We start from the raw sequence: 17,681 nt of genomic DNA on the forward strand, positions 1-17,681 counted from the left end.
TCTGGGGCTTTGTCCTTTTAAAAGACCCATGTCTTGTAAGCTCTTGGGTGGTCAGAGTTAGCTGAAGTCTGTTTCTCTAACACTCAATTGAATTTGAGCTAGTTTAGTTGCTACTGATTTGCATCTGCTGTGGGATTACCAAAAAATTCCATTTCCATATTTCATTTTGGTGTTGACACTATTCAGTTTTTCCATAAATTTGTACATTGCGTGTCTTCACAGAATCAGATCTAAGTCCATTTATGAACTTGTGTTGCAAATTTATCATGTGTAAAATAGATCCATTCAAGTCTGACTGCTTTTTGAAAGATTTTATGTTGTCTGGAGTAACATCGAGAATAGTCAGCCAGTGATCTGATAATGTGGTTTCATTGGTTTTTTCCTTAAGCATCCTGTTATGTCATATTCGTATATTGGAGATAATTACACGTTCTACTTTTCTGCTTTGTACTTTTGCCTTTCCATTGATTTGTCCAAGTGTAAATTCCTGCGGAGCCTTGGACAAATCTAGATCTATGACATGGTATGTTTCTATCCTGCCTTATCAAAGCTCTTGATCCTTGATGATTGAAGCCTATTCCTCTTGTTTTTTCATCAATAGTTTTTAGAGTTTTGAAGTAACCCATTAGCATAGTTTTTATATTTTAATTGCTGCAGCTCCAATCTTTTTATTGAGTGATTTCCTTGAACCTGGTTTGTATAGCTAGATCAGCGCTGGATGTAAACATTGGCTACTTTTACTTCCTCTCATCTTTCTTGATTGAAGAAAATGACTTCCAAACCCTATGAGTGAGCTTGGTGGTGTTTCTAGTCGTGGTTGTATGGATTCCTTTGAGTTATAGTTGTGATGGAAGGGTGGTAAATCTGGTATTTGCACTTCCCTATTGAGCTTATAAATTAAGCTTGTGCATTTCTTGAAGAAGAATGATGTATGCTTTATTTGTAATATTGCTTTAGGACTAGATGTTTATGCATTGTGATTACTGTAGATCAGAAGTGCTTGTTGTTATAAGTTGTAGTTAAATGCTCGTTTCTAAAGGGAGTGTATTAAAATATTGTAATATTTAGTTATAATGGTCAATTAAGTAGTCAGGATAGACTTTATGATTATTCTTTATCCTTTTAGTTTTCTTTTGCATTTCTTAGTTGTCGATCTTATCCTTGAAGAGGGGAAAACAGATTTGAAAGGTAAACTGATCAAAACATAACGAAATAAACATGCAGAATGCTAAAATATCATAAAAGACCATTTCACCTTGCTATTTTACCTTCTCCTTCGGATTGAGCTTGATGAAGTGAAGGCGCCCCTTGATAATGCTCCACTTGATGTGCTCCTTTGATTGCTGGATGTGGATGGCTCTCCAATATTGTGCACAAATGATAAGGATGAATGATAAGGATGAGATGATCAAGTTGCCAAGATGATTTCCTGGGCTCAAAAGGGTAGCATAAGCTTATTGGATTTCAAGATGTTTTGAATGAAGGGATGGAACCCTATTTTATAGGAAGAGGAGAGGAAAACGGATGGCTAGGATGAATTCGAGATGAAGGGCTAAGATTTACTTGTGAGGTCACACAAGGTCCAAGAGAGGGTGTGGAGACCAAGAAATATGCCTTAAAGGCATTTCGTATCTCCACACTCTACAAGATGCATTGGAGGAATTAAAAATTCTCCAAAAACGGATATTATGGGGATTAAAAGAATAAAAAGGAATTAAAAATTCCTTGGGAGAGGGAAATGCCTAGAGGAATGTGAGATTTCGAAAATCTTACATTCATCTAGGCAAAGAGCATTTAAAGCTAGTGGCTGGATGAAAGGACAAAGAGCTGACTTTGTGGCTAATCATGATGATTAGCCATTAACGACTCATTAGGAGAGGAATTAGAGGAAATGGTAGGTGGGATTTATATTTGTAGGAGAATTTGACTAGGAGAGAGAATGAGTGGAGGGAATAAAAAATTAGAAGAATAATGTTAAGTGAGTTTAGGGAGTTTCTAGAAGAATTTATTAGGTTAATGATGAATTAAGAAGATGATTTGTAGGAATCATGTAGGTTAACTAATTAATTGAAATTAATTAGCTAAGAGGAAGATTTGTGAGGATTTGATTTTTTAGAAGAATAAAGAAAGGGATTGATTTATTAAAAAATAAATCATATGCTATAGTGACAATATTAATTATATTTAATTAATATTGAGAAGAATTTTAATTAACATAATTAATTAATTAATTATGTGAGGAGTTAAAAATAATTAAAATAATTATTTTTAAGTGTCTACAATCCTTATCGGATAGATCTTTTGTAATTCTTATTTAAGGAGACTTTCCCTCCTTTGTTAATTTCGAATATCTGGGTATTCATTCTTTGTGTCAGCACTTTCCATGATATGGTATCAGAGCACGAGAAGGAAGCTTGAGTTTTGAAGGAGCCTCGGGATTAGTGACAGAGAATTAATTAAAAGGGCTCGTGCAAATTTGTACGGTGTCATATGGATCTACTAAGGAAAGAAAAATCTCAATTTTATTTCTTGAAGTTTTAGCAAATTCTTTCATTAAATTTGTGGGTATTTGTTCTGAAGTTTTGGTGAATTTTTTATTAATTCGTGGGCAATTTTTTTCAAAAGATTTTTTGAACAAATTCGTGGGTTTTTCTAGATTAAAATCACACAGTCTTTTTCCTGAAAATTGCAGGTTTTTTTTTTGTTAGCTGATTTGTGTGGGTTTTTTCAATAAATTGTGCAAGGGTTTTTTTCAGTATTTTTGGCAATTTTTGTTAAAAATTGTGGGTTTTTTTGGTCAGATTTCTGGTCACGATGGTTTTTTCGTATTTGGGCAACATGTTTACAGAGGTTTTTGACCTGTTTTTTTCAAGTGGGACTGGTGTTAGGGCCACGGGTAACTAAATTTTGGCATGTTTTTACAAGATGTGATCAGGTTTTTTGACTTGAAACAGCTTGGAAGCTATTTTGACAGGATTTCAACCCGCTTTTTGCACGTTTTTCGACAAAATCATGGGTGTGCAGTAATGGTTAGGGTTTAGCTGCATTTTTCTGGAAGTTTCTTGCAGCTTTTTGAATGATTTTTGGATAAAATAGTGGTTCCTTTTTCGGAGGGGTAGGGTTTTGAATGACTTTTTCCAGAAAATCATAATCTTCTATGTAATTTTTTGACTTTTTTTAAAACATGGGTGGGCTAGGGTTTTCTGCAATTTTCCAAAATTATTTTCCAGATTTTTTGCTAATTTTTTTATAAAAATTGTGGGTTTTGTTTGCTGTTCAGATTTTGCAAAATTTTCCTAGAAATTTCAGTGTTTTCAACGGTAGTGGGTTTCTCATTTTCTAACTTACAAGTGCAAGAGGGATTGTAAACTTGGTCACATGAAGAGGTTCTACAGAAAGAGTTTGGCTGATCAACAATCCAACTAGGGAGGGTCTTCACTTGAGGCTCATGTTGTAGAACATTCTGAGTAGGAGTTAGCCTTCTACACTTTTTGACCAGCAGATCATTTCAAGTTTATAGAATAAGCTTGGTGTAGTTGATAGATTGAGTATTAAGGGAGAGCATAGTTGCGATACTTTGTGAGTACTCGTAGGGGAAAATCCCAAGCAAGTCACTTGTAGAGAAACTTGCAACCGATTTTATGAAAAAATTGCAGCGGGTTTTTTAGGTAACACTTGCAAATTCTCGCATGATTTTGGGCTTGGACACCTTTTTCAGGTCAACATGGGAAATCATAAAAGGAAAGTTGAATGCATTTTAGGTTTCATAATGTGTTTGCGACCATTTGTAGGAGCATTTCTCACGGGACGGAGGCAGAGGAAAACCAAGCACGAACATTTTAGGTTTTATAATGTGTTTAGATGTAAAACTTGTTAGATTTTTTAGTCGATCCCTCAAATTAGGAAAAAATATCATAAAACTAATGAAGTTTAGTTTCATTTGTCTTACATTTGTGCAGATCTATAAAATAAAATCAGTATAATATAAATAATGGGAACTGTTCATATAATTTCTAATTATTTTTATTTTATGTAATCATATTAATTTTATTATTTTTATTATTAATGTAAAAAGTAATTGCTAATAAACTTTACAACAACCATAATTTTTAATATTTATTGTGAGCTTTTTTTACTTAAGAAAAGTTAAAAAATTAGATTGTGTATCACATTCTCATATATTTACACTTATTTTTCTCTATTACCATGATAATCAATTATAAATAATATAAACTACAATATTAGAGAAAAAAATAATGGTACTATAAGACCACTATTATTAAAATTGTAGTTTTGATTAGTTCTAAAGAGAATTACTATTATCAATATATGTTCTACAAATTCGGTGTATGTTTGTGTTTTTTAAGAATTTTTTAAGAAATTATATATTCTCAAATGTTTGATAAATTTGCTGATTTATCGCCTAGTTTTTGCCGAGTCCTGAGTTTTTAAAATTCCTGGGCCAGCCGAGTCCGATTTTTTCAACTATGAGGGAGAGTATCAAAATATTGTAATATTAATAGTTATAATGGTCAATTAATGGTTAATTAAGTTGTTAGGATATACTTTAGGAATATTCTTTGTTTTTTAGTTATCTTCTGGGTTTCCTAGTTGTCAATCTTATTCTTATTGGATAGATCTTTTGTAACTCTTATTTGAGGAGACTTTCGCCTCTTTATTGATATTGAATATTGAATATCTTAGTAATCATTCTCTGTATCATTACTTTTCATAATAGGGTTGTCGTCCTCTGATTGGGTTCTATAGATGTGCTGTTTCCAAAGAAGGCTTCTCTTTCTTTTTCAAAGTAGACGAAATTATTGTTCCAAATTTGCAAATTTATTTGGAATTCAGGCCACCTCCCCTATTTTTGAAGCTGCCTTTTGTGTTCAACTTTAGGTTTTGAAGTATGAACTATGGAGATGACTTGTATCATTTCCTTAGAGAACAAGGGTTTACTTTTTGTGTTGTCTCCCTCATCTATATTTTGTTCTTGTGGGTGTATGTCTGCTTATATTTTTCTCTATTTCATTTAGGACAGCAAAAGAATTTGCAGTATTAAGTGATTCAATTGGCCGGTTCAGGCCCTCACCTTTCATACTATATGCTCTGCCAAATATGCTGGTGTCCTGGGGAATTTCCTTCACTTTGAATGCCTGTTTTGGTTCTGTTGGGGCTGGCTGCTCCTTTTCTACTGTTGTTCTGGTTTGTTTTTGAATGTTGTGTTTTTCCCTTCATTTTTCTTTTGAATGTGTATTTCTATTACCTTGGGCAAATCTGTGCCAGGTGCTTACATTTGAAGGGCATGATCTCATAGTCTTTAGGCTTTTCCCATTCTATGCCCCAAACTTATAGAGTAAATCTATCTGATAGTTGTTTGGAGAGATCCACTTCACACAAATTCTTGTGTAGTTCAGTACTTCTAGATTTTTGGTGGACTCCAAGGAAGGAATGTTTCTGTTATTACATTTTTATTTCTTTTGAAAGAGAATTCTTGCCTGTATTCACTTGGTAGGAGAGGGAGGTGGACCCTGCCTGGGACAACACTTGGGAAATCTTCTGTTTGATTAAATGCTAGGGATCAGTGTTTCATGAAGAGACCATGTTTTTGGTGTGAATGAAGACCTCCTTGAAATATGCAATCTTTTTCTATTTTGGAGAGGATTACATGAAGTATCTCTTGGCCACATCATGAATATATCAATTGTTCTCAATAATAGTTATGTGAATCTATTGTTTGATGGTTTTGAGTCTTAGGAAGACATCCATAAATCTACAGAATAGGGGGCTTTTCTTTGAGGTGGCATGCACTGCTTTTGGTTTCCTCTATGTTGAAGGAAATCCTTGGGGGATTGTTTATTTGTTAGATAGGAACCGTTTTCTTTGTTTGTTACAAAATAGGGTTTGGGAAATGTTTTCTGTGCATGATATTTCAAATACTTAAGTAATTTATCGTTATTGATTTCAGACGTGACCTCTGATCAGTATGTCAGTTGTTCTCAATGGGTGATAGTTTATGTGAATCTATCATATTATGCTTTGGGGTCCTTAGAAGGCATCCATAAATCCACAGAACAGGGGCTTTTCTTTGAGGCAGCATGCATTGGTTTTGATGTCTTTCATGTTGAAGGAAGTCCTTGGGGGACTTCATTCGTTGGATAGCAACCATTTTCTGTGTTTGCTATGAAATGGGGCTTGGAAAATGTTTTCTGTACATGATATTTCAGAAACTGGAGTAACCCATTGTTACGATCTCAGGTGTGTCATGTTAAAAACTTAAATAGCCTGAATGAATGTTGGTTGATCTATGGCCATTGAGGAAGTTATGCCCTCCTTAATAGGGGAGAGTCAGAGACTATCCGTGCCCTCTTATCTAGAGTCTGGAAATTGTGTATCTGATAAGATTGGAGATGGAGGGGTGCTGGTGATGAGTTTCAAGCACCATAACTTTCTTCGATGAATGTTTGTCCTGCACTGTTAATAATATCAAATTTCAATTGCATGTGGTATTGGAAAATAGGAAAAATATAGCAAATCTAAGTCATCTCGCATATGGAGGTGATGCATTGGTTTGGCTCACTACAGGCATTAGCAATTTCCCTCGGAGAAGCTATCTAAAGAGATCCTACATTTTGCTAGGTGTATTTACTTTTTTGAACAATTTGAGTAAAATCACGCCCGCCAATCTGTTATGTAGGGTAGTACATGGCTTCATTGAAATTGTATCCATGTGTAATTACCATTTCCCGATATATTGGCATGTTTTTTAGTTACATTTATTAGAATAAAATACGTTTTCATTCAATGAATTAACATTTTTGTTCATATACATTCACTGATTAAACATTTACAGTATTGGCATGTAGTAATTAGGCTTTAAAGTTTCTTGAAACATGTTACTATATAATTTCAACCTTATTGTTGTTGGTCATGATTACTGTTCCGATCTTGGCAAGCATTGGAGTGTTCTAATACTGTTCCTCCTTTGTGGACCAGTGCAGGTTTTCTCTTAGGTTGCTTTGGTAAACTACAGCAATCATTCTTTGAAGTAAAACTCGGTACTGTAACTGGGTACTTCCATCATTGTAATTTTATGTACACACGGATGTATCAAGCCCATTATCATGGAATAGTTTATTTGATCATGGAATATGTGATTATATTTCATATATAGATCAGATTTTCGTGATGATTTAATTGAAGGGCTTCATTTTTTCAGTGTACATGATTGTGCCTATTGTTTCATTATTATTTTTCCTACTGGTTCTTAGTCCACAATCTCTAATTTTTTTTCCCCTGTTAGACCGGGAGTAATTGATCCATATTTTGTAAAGATTGCCTCACCACATGGGCTTTCTTAAGAGATAAAGCGATAGATTGAGCATGTACCATTTCTTGTAGAAATCTTCAGAGTAAGATCGTGTCATTCAAATTAGATTGTCTAAGAGATGGAATACATTGTATTGTACTTTAGTGCACCTCCATGGTACAGATAACTCTTTCGAGCATAGAATCTATCATGCTGAGAGGGAGTAAAATTTCCATTTGCATGCTTGATATTTTAATAGCCTTGTGAGCTGTGTAGCTTCCCAGTGAGGTATTTTGTCAATTGAAGCAAATCCACTACACTATTGGAAGGGTTTGCAGTTTTGATGTTTCAGAAATGTCATGTTTCCAAATCTTGTTATCTTTATGTTCATCATTATCATAGTCACAAATATGTGCATGCTATATGCAAGTTGAAAAATAATACAAATTATCTATGTTATTTTTTCTTATTTGTCTCTGTGTAAGAATGTTAACAATTTAATTTCTCTTTCAGGACAACTGAGAGTGAAATAGTAAGGACAAACCTTTTTCCAAGTTATAAGAGGAATCTCACCTGTAACTAAAAAGTAAACTAAACCCTAGAACTTAAGAAAGCAGCCTCTAGTTTACAATATTTACAAGTAAAATCCCTAGATTTTGAGTACCCGTTGCAAACAAGCTAAATAAACTATCTTTTAAGTTGTCTTGAACGAAGAGTGAAAGAGATCAAAACTTATTTGTGTTTGTTTTTTTAATCCTTATACTACCTTATGCCAAATCTATGAACTTGGTGTTCTGAAACCCAAGGGCACTATAACACGTTGAGTTTTAAGTGTTTAAAGGATGAAAAACAAACATGAAAAGTCTTGCTAATTGTTGTAAAACTACCACCAATACATGAAAAATTCCTAAAACATATAGGAAATACTTATTGCAGGTGTTGAAAGGTTAGGAACAAGTGTTTGTCCTAGGGAAATTGTAACGAAACTTAGGATTTCTACTAACCATCAATAACTTGAAAGAAAACTTATACCTAAGGCATCATTCCTTACTATCAATAGCCCTTGCTCAATGATATAAATGAGCAACAGAATTACAAATATTTTTATGTAGGTAAGGCACTGAAATGAAACTACCTTAATTTTTTAAATTTTTTTTGCCTTCCTTGACATGGATGTGTGTTTTGATTCTGAAAAGGACATTTTTGTGTTTTGAAGGTGAAATTCAGACATTTCTATGACACTGTTTTTATTACACATTTTCTAAATTTTTTGTGTTTACTTTGGTGTTGAGAAAGGTGTCTCAACCAGGCTTCTAATTTAAAGATTACAAAAGGTGTGATTTTTGGATATAAAATGGAAATACTCAATTTTTTGGCTATAGGTGTAGTTTTCAGCCAAAATATAATTTTTTGGTTGGTTCATACTACCTATGAGGGTGCCCATTTTGTAGATCTATTTGAGTACTTCAATTTTTTTTTAAAGGGGCTCAATTGGCCCACCATATTGAAAGTTATGACCTTCAAAGTTTGCATAGGAAATATAAAAAGCTGTCAAATGCATGAAAGAGTTGGAAAAGGGAGTTACACCCACTGACCAATTTATGATGTGTAATATGATACATCATAAGACATATATGGTTGGGGGATAATTTGACTGCCAATTTTGGGTAGCTTTAGCTCAGATTTTTAGTTTATCATTTGATGATTTCAAATTTTATATCTCCTACATATTAGCTTCTTGGAATGAAGGTTGAGAGGAGTTTTATAGATACTATTAAGCTATAAGAATTCTTCTAGATCTTTGGTTGGTGATACTCTTATAAAGGCTTGCTCTGCGAGCATATTTTAATCATGGTTTACTGAATGATAGATTGAGTTGCTTTGTAATATATGCAATTTTTCTTTCGATAGAGTTTTCCTCATGTACATCTATGTTATGGTATTTATTATTTATTTTATGTGTAAATGTGTTTTCATTTTTTGTAAGTGTTAAAATATTGAAGTTTACAAATATTGTTAATAGTGTAGGAAGCATTTGTGCATACCCTACTGTTGGCATATTGGCATAACTGATAGAGATGATGATGTACTGACAAAGGATGATGTTGATATGCTGATATATTGATGGATTGTTGGTGATGATATATTAATGGACTGTTGGTGATGATATAAATATGATATGATGCTATATGACCAGTTATTTGTGTTGTCATTGATGACAACCATGTTTGTTGATGTTTGGTATATCATCTAAGTTATCTAAGCCTAACCGGTAATGGAATGTTTGCCAAGTTGACAGTCAACCGATAAGTAGGAACAGTGAAGGAGATGGTTGCGGTAGAGATCTGTGTTGAATTAGATGTTGCGGTTTGGAATGTATTCTTATGACATTGTAATGAGTCTATGACAGGTACCGCATCATGTTTGGAGAACCGGAAGTCATGTTTGTAATTGACTGTTGTTTATTCACTGCAGGGTTTGAGAACCGGTGACAAGATTTTTAACCGGTAATGATTTATGGTTTGGCGCTGGATCTTTTCACGATCTTATCTTATTGGTGACATGTCAGAATCTGTGTGAATGGATAAGATGTTTGAGCATGATCAAGGAGCGAATTTCTTTGGAAACAATGAAGTGCTTAGTAGAATGTGATAAGGGTTTGATAGCTTATCAGATTGATGTGGGGTGATGTGTTATGATCATTCGATGGTTGTAATTGTCTTGAAATTTGTTGTAATGATCTATATGATGATTTGTAAATGATTTGTAATGATTTAATATGATCTATGATGTAAATTCAATGTATTTTGAATTTGGTTAGGGTTATGTAACCGACCTAGTTGAAAAGTGTATTTAGGTCAAGTTTGATCAGAGAAGGAGAGTGTGTCGAACCAGATTGAGATGTCTGCATGTGTGAAGCAGATTGGAGCTAAAATGGATCTGTACTAGCAAGCACAGAGTGCATTGATCAGATCATTTACATAGTGTTTCTTAACAGTTGCAACAGTATTAAAATCCCTTAACCGAGTAGGTCCTAACAGGCTTGATGTTGTAAATCCCTTAACCGGGTGGCTCATTAATTTGTTATGTAACCGACCTAGTTGAAAAGTGTATTTAGGTCAAGTTTGATCAGAGAAGGAGAGTGTGTCGAACCAGATTGAGATGTCTGCATGTGTGAAGCAGATTGGAGCTAAAATGGATCTGTACTAGCAAGCACAGAGTGCATTGATCAGATCATTTACATGTTGTTTCTTAACAGTTGCAACAGTATTAAAATCCCTTAACCGGGTAGGTCCTAACAGGCCTGATGTTGTAAATCCCTTAACCGGGTGGCTCATTAATTTGGGTTTAAATCCTTTAGCAAGGTTACTCCTAACATGGTAGAGCTCCTAACAGAGTTGAGGTTAAAATCTCTTCACCGGGTCACTCCTAACAAGGTCTGCTCTTAATCGGGCATTATTGTAAAGCTCCTAACTGGCCAGGCCTTTGACAGGGCGCATTCTGAAAGAGTGCAAATTTTGTGGGTACCAATTCCCACTGTGGTTTTTCCCATTTGGGTTTCCACGTGAAAAATCTTTGTGTTCATATGGTGGTTGATTTGTATATGTGTGGATTTGATATCATTACATTGCTTACATGTTGATGAACACATGAATTAGTAGTTTGGTAAATTTGCTTTAAGTGATTGATTGAGTAGTTATCAGTATTGGTTATGAACTGTTTTCAGATTGGTGAAAGATTGCAGTTTATTGTTATCATTGATTCACACCCCCTCCCCTCTGCCCGCCCCCCTCTCAATAATAACCAGATCCTCACAATAACAATTGGTATCAAAGCACTAGGTCCTTTTTTGTGCAGAAGCTTAACCGCTTGAGGTAAAGATCCGAAGATGATGAAGGAGGATCCCAAATTCACCAAGGACAACTATAGAATATGGAGTGATAGAATGAAGATTTACGTTAAGGGTGTGAGTGCTCAGTTATGGCAGCATGTTATTACTAAGTATGTACCTCCTACCGGTCCTCTAACAACAAATCAGCTTAAGGAGCAACATGAAAGCATTCAAACATTGGAAGCCATTGTAAGTACACTTTCTGATACTGAATATATTGAAGTCTATGGTTTAGAAACTACTTTTGAAGTTTAGGAGAAGTTAGAATTAATCTATGGTGGTGATAAGCATGTTCAAAAGGCTAAAGAAGAAAGTCTTAGATGAAAGTTTGATGATATGAGAATGATGGAAGGAGAAAATATCACTCAGTATGGACAAAGGATAAAAGAAGTTGTCGGTGGAATTAAAAGTGTTGGTGGTACTATAGATGAAGACATTGTGGTGAGTAAAATGCTTAGAACCCTATTGTTTGCCTATGCCATTAGAGTGTCTTCTATTCAAGAGTTGAGGTTAGTCAGTAATGATAAGGTTATTGTTGATTCTTTGATTGGTAAGCTCACTGCTTTTGAGTTGAATAGTTTTGATAACATTGTACCTAAGACATAATCTGCTTTCAAAGCATCTATATCTAGTGTATCGGTGAGAAAAGGGAAAGATGTTTGTCATAGTAATGAATGGAGGTCAAGTCATCATGGCAGTAGAAAAGCTTATGTGGATGATGAAGATAATCTGGAGTTTGAAGCTCTATTAGCAAAAAGACTTCCTAGAGGCACTAGTAAGTACAAAGGCAAGCTACTTCTTAATTGTTTCTCTTGTAACAAGAGAGGACATATTGTTGCACATTGTCCTAATAGTGATCAAAATGAAAAGTTTAGAAAATATAAGGGAAAAGGAAAGAAACGGTGTTATGTTGCAATGGACGAAGGTGCTACTGATGAGGAATCTGAGGACGAAGACAATGAGGAGATTGTTTTGTTGCTGTTAAGGAAGATCTGTCTAATAAGAAGGCTTTAGTATCTCACATTGACAACAATGATGAATGGATTATTGACAGTGGTTGCTCACACCACATGACCGATGATAAGAACAAGTTAATTTCTCTTGAAGAATTAGATGGTGGTGTAGTAAGATTTGGGAATAATTCACCTAGTATGGTAAAAGGTAAAGGTTCTCTCTTTGATTGGTAAAAGTAATGTTGATGATGTATATCGGGTTGAAGAGTTGAATGACAAAGGTTATCATCTTGAGTTTAAGAATGGAATGTGCAAGATCTTAGGATGCAGAGGATAATTAATTGCCACCGGTAAACAAACTAAATGTAACTTATTCCATCTAAATGCTAGTGTAAACAGTTGTTTGGTTGCTAAGGTTGAAGATAGTTGGTTATGGCATAGAAGGTTTTGTCATGTGAACTTTGATAATGTGGTTAAGGTTAGCAAATCTAATATGGTTAGAGGTATGTCGCGGCTTGTTAAACCAGACAATGTGATGTGTAAAGAATGTCAGTTGGGTAAGATGACTACATCTTTTAGTAAATCTTTTTCTTTTGAGCATGTTCTAGATTTGGTGCACACTGACTTATGTGGTCCTATGAGGACTAGAAGTTTTTATGGTGACAAGTATTTCATGTTATTTACTGATGATTTTTCTAGAATGATGGTTACTTTTCTGAAGGAAAAGTCAGAAGCTTTCAACAAGTTCAAGGCATTCAAGGCCTTAGTAGAAAATGAAACCGGTAAGAATCTTAAGTGCCTGAGATCTGACCGGGGGGGGGAGAGTTTACATCAAATGAGTTTGTGACATATTGTGATGAAAATGGAATAAAGAGGCAATTGTTTATTCCAAGGACACCACAACAGAATGGAATTGTAGAAAGGAGAAACAAAACCATTGTTGAAGCAACAAGGACTATATTGATACAGGGAGATGTAACTAAGATGTTTTGGAGAGAAGCAGTCAGCACTGCAGTATACACATTGAACTGGGTACTGGTGAAGAAAGGTAATGACAAGACACCCTATGAGTTATGGTATGGTAAACCTCCTAATGTTAGTTACTTCAAATTTTTTGACAAGTGTTATATAAAAAGAGATGAATATACTGGTAAATTTGATCCTAAAAGTGATGAAGGAACATTCATTGGCTACTCTACTAAGAGAAAAGCTTTCAAGTGTTTTAACAAAAGGACAAAGAAGATTGTGGAAAACATCAATGTAAAAAAAGATGAATACTCAGATGAATCTGATGATACCAACAAATCTGATCTAGCAGATGATGAACAAAAACTTGTGATTATTGTACCAGAAGTGCAGAAAGATGTTGAGCAGAACAGTGCAGAGGAAGATGCTCAACCGGTAGAAGATGAAGAAGATGAAGAACAAGAAGAGGTTATTGCACCAGAACAAATTATACCTAGGTATGTAAGGTTAAATCATTCTGAAGATCAAATAATAGGTGACAAGAATGCCGGAGTACAAACTAGAAGAAAAATCAGAGAAAGTGCATGCTTGATTTCCATAGTTGAACCGAAGACAGTAAGAGAATCTCTTAAGGATGATGATTGGTTAAAGGCAATGAATAAAGAGCTTGATCAGATTGAGAAAAACAACAGTTGGTCACTTGTTCCTAGACCTGATGATAAAAATCTGATTGGTACAAAGTGGGTATTTAGAAACAAATTGAATGAAGATGGTAAAGTTGTTAGAAACAAGGCAAGACTAGTTTGCAAAGGGTATGCACAAGAAGAAGATGAAGATTATGGAGAGACCTTTGCACTGGTTGCTAGGCTTGAAGGAGTTAGAATGCTACTTGCATTTGCAACTTTTAAAGGTTTTAAAGTTTATTGAATGGATGTAAAGTCAGCATTTCTGAATGGTATTCTTGAAGAAGAGGTGTTTATTGAACAACCAGATGAGTTTGCATTGTCAGAAGATAAGGATATGGTATGCAAATTGCATACAGCATTATATGGATTAAAGCAAGCACCAAGGGCATAGTTTGAGAGACTCCATGCACATCTGATTAAGATAGGGTTTCAAAGAACCAGTGATGACATCAATATTTATTTGAAGACTAAAGGAGATAAGATGTCAATTGCAGAAGTATTTGTTGATGACATCACATTTGGAGGAACTGATGATATGAGTATGACTTTTGCAGATAAGATGAAGAAAGAGTTTGAGATGTCTCTGATAGGTGAGGTAAAAAATTTCATTGGTTTGCAAGTCCAACAGTTGGAAGGTAAAGTTTTTATTAGTCAATCTAAGTATGTAAAGGAAGTGTTAAAGACCTTTGGAATGGAAGACTGTAAACCGGTTGGAACACCTATGGTTACAGGTTGCAGATTGTCAAAAGAAAATGATTCAACCTCAGTGGATGAAAAGGAATACAGATCTATGATTGGGAAAATTCATTATGTTGTTCATTGTAGACCGGATATTGCCCATGCAGTTGGTTTAGTAGCAAGATTTCAGAAGAGCCCTAAGGAGACACATATGAAAGCAGTGAAGAGAATATTCAAATATCTTAAAGGGATAGTTGACTATGGATTATGGTATCCATACAGAGGAAAATTTTCTTTGCAGGTATTCACTGATGCAGATTGGGCAAGAAATGTGGATGACCGGAAAAACACAACTGGTGACACATTCTTTCTAGGTGGTAGACTGGTATCTTGGACCAGTAAGAAACAAACTTGTATTTCTCAATCTAGAGCAGAAGCAGAGTATGTGGTTGCATCCATGAATTGTATACAAGCAATATGGATGAGACATGTCTGGAAGGATTCAAGCAGGATATGACAGAACTAGTGATCATACAATGTGATAACACTAGTGCTATAAACATTTCTAAGAACCCGGTACTACATGCTAGGACTAAACATATTGAACTGAAGTATCACTTTCTGAGAGAAAGGGTGCAAGAAAAGTAAAGTGAGATTGGAGCATGTGTCAAGTAAGGAGCAGTTGGCAGATATATTCACTAAGCCATTACCTAAGGCTACCTAAGACTACCTTTGAATATCTCAGAGGCAAGCCAGGGGTTATACCCCTACCTAAGATCAACTAGGATGCTAGTGATGCATCAATCCAGTGGACTTCTTGAATATCTTTCACCATGGATTGATGAGAAGAGGGCTACTCCTCAGGGGGGGCAGCAGAGATGAAGACAGAAGATGCTTTTGCACCTTTAGCATTGTTGTCAAAGGGGGAGAAGAACAATGACAGGGAGAAGTAATGCAATGGAGGAGAAGACCAAGTGAAACACATATCAGTACAACATGGCATGACAAGTTCCTGGTATTTGTCATTAGTTGATTGTTTTGGTTTTACATTCTATTAGTGTTTCCATCAATGCCAAAGGGGGAGAATGTTGGCATATTGACATAATTGATAGAGATGATGATGTACCAGTAAAGGAAGATGTTGATGAACTGTTGGTGATGATATATTGATAAATTGTTGGTGATGATATAATTATGATATGATTCTCTATGATCAATTATTTGTGTTGTCATTGATGGAAACCATGTTTGTTTATGTTTGGTATATCATCTAAGTTATCTAAGCCTAACCAGTAATGGAATGTTTGCTAAGTTGGCAGTCAACCGGTAAGCAGGAACAGTGAAGGAGATGGTTGTGTTAGAGATCTGTATTGAGTTGGATGCTGCGATTTGGAATGCATTCTTGTGACATTGTAATGAGTCTATGACAGGTACCGCATCATGTTTGGAGAACTGGAAGTCATGTTTGTAATTGACTATTGTTTATTCAGTGTAGGGTTTGAGAACCGGTGACAAGATCTTTAACAGTAATGATTTATGGTTTGGCGGTGGATCTTTTCATGATCTTATCTTAGTGGTGACGTGTCAGAATCCGTGTGAATGGATAAGATGTTGTTTGAGCATGATCAAAGAGTGAATTTCTTGGGAAACAATGAAGTGCATAGCAAAATGTGATAAAGGTTTGACAGCTTATCAAATCGATGTGCGGTGATGTGTTATGGTCATTCAACAGTTGTAATTGTCTTGAAATTTGTTGTAATGATTTGTAATGATCTGATATGATATATGGTGTAAATTCAATGTATTTTGAATTTGGTTAGGGTTATGTAACCGACCTAGTTGAAAAGTGTATTTAGGTCAAGTTTGAGAAGAGATTTTGCGTCGGTGATCAAAGAAGGAGAGTGTGCCGAACCAGATTGAGATGTCTACATGTGTGAAGAAAATTGAAGCTGAAATGGATCTGTACTAGCAAGTAGAGAGTGCATTGATCAGATCATTTACCTGTTGTTTCCTAACAGTTGCAACAGTATTAAAATTCCTTAACCGGCTAGGTTCTAACAGGCCTAATATTGTAAATCCCTTAATCGGGTAGGTTCTAATAGGCCTGATGTTGTAAATCCCTTAACCGGGTGGCTCATTAATTTGTGTTTAAATCCTTTAGCAAGGTTACTCCTAACAGGGTAGAGCTCCTAACAGAGCTGAGGTTAAAATCCCTTCACCGGGTGACTCCTAATAGGGTCTGCTCTTAACCGAGCATTATTGTAAAGCTCCTAACCAGGCTAGGTCTTTAGCAGGGCGCATTCTGAAAGAGTGCAGATTTTGTGGGTACCAATTCCCACCATGGTTTTTCCCATTTGGGTTTCCATGTGAAAAATATTTGTGTTCATATGGTGGTTGATTTGTCTATGTGTGGATTTGATATCATTACATTGCTTACATGTTGATGAACACATGAATGAGTAGTTTGGTAAATCTGCTTTAAGTGATTGATTGAGTAGTTAACGGTACTGGTTATGAACTGTTTTTTAGAAGTGTTTTCAAATTGGTCAAAGATGACAATTTATTGTTATCACTGATTCACCCCCCCCCCCCCTCAGTAATAACTGGATCCTCACAATAACACCTACTTCCTTTCATTTGGGTCCTCTTATGCTAAGTGCATGCTTTAAGTTTGTTGGAGTGACTTCTTATCATTTTCAACTTGATTTGTTCTCATGAAGCATACAATTTTGGTCATCTTGCACCACTTTTGATACGTTTTCATGTCAAATTAAGTGATTAGATACTTTTTTGAACCTTATGCACCTTTCCTTTTGGTGATCAACGACTTCCAAAACATTGGCAACTATTTAAATGATGACAAACAAGCTTTGATACCAAAATGATGACCGACGACTTCCAAAACAATGGCAACTATCTAAATGATGAGAAACAAGCTCTGATACCAAAATGATGACTAATGACTCCCAAAAGAATGGCAACTATCTAATGGTGACAACAACCTACTTTCTTACAATCAATTTTGATCTTTATTCAAGCAACACAACACCAAAAACCAATACAACCTTGCATTGTCAAGCCTCTTTAGTCTGACCCTTAAAAAGAACTAATGTCTCTCCTTCCTCAAAAGAACAATCCCACTTGCTTTTTTGTTTTGCGAAGTGACTCCCTCCTACGCTTTTTCTCTTTTCTTGCAT

General features: G+C 35.2%; 1 protein-coding gene across 4 annotated transcripts in view; it reads left to right on the plus strand.

The window, feature by feature from the left end:
• LOC131050126 (histone-lysine N-methyltransferase ASHH2) overlaps positions 1–7,697 on the plus strand; it is a 123,152-nt gene extending 115,455 nt beyond the window's left edge. For 2 of the 4 annotated variants that reach the window (XR_009106851.2, XM_057984286.2), the window contains one exon: positions 6,997–7,697. The gene's annotated coding sequence lies outside the window, so the exon portion shown is untranslated. The remainder of the gene's footprint in view (positions 1–6,996) is intronic. The other 2 variants (XR_009106852.2, XM_057984285.2) reach the window with 1 other exon arrangement.
• The last annotated feature ends 9,984 nt before the right edge of the window (positions 7,698–17,681 follow it).

Source organism: Cryptomeria japonica, chromosome 6 (assembly GCF_030272615.1).
Source record: "Cryptomeria japonica chromosome 6, Sugi_1.0, whole genome shotgun sequence".
NCBI classification, from domain to species: domain Eukaryota; kingdom Viridiplantae; phylum Streptophyta; class Pinopsida; order Cupressales; family Cupressaceae; genus Cryptomeria; species Cryptomeria japonica.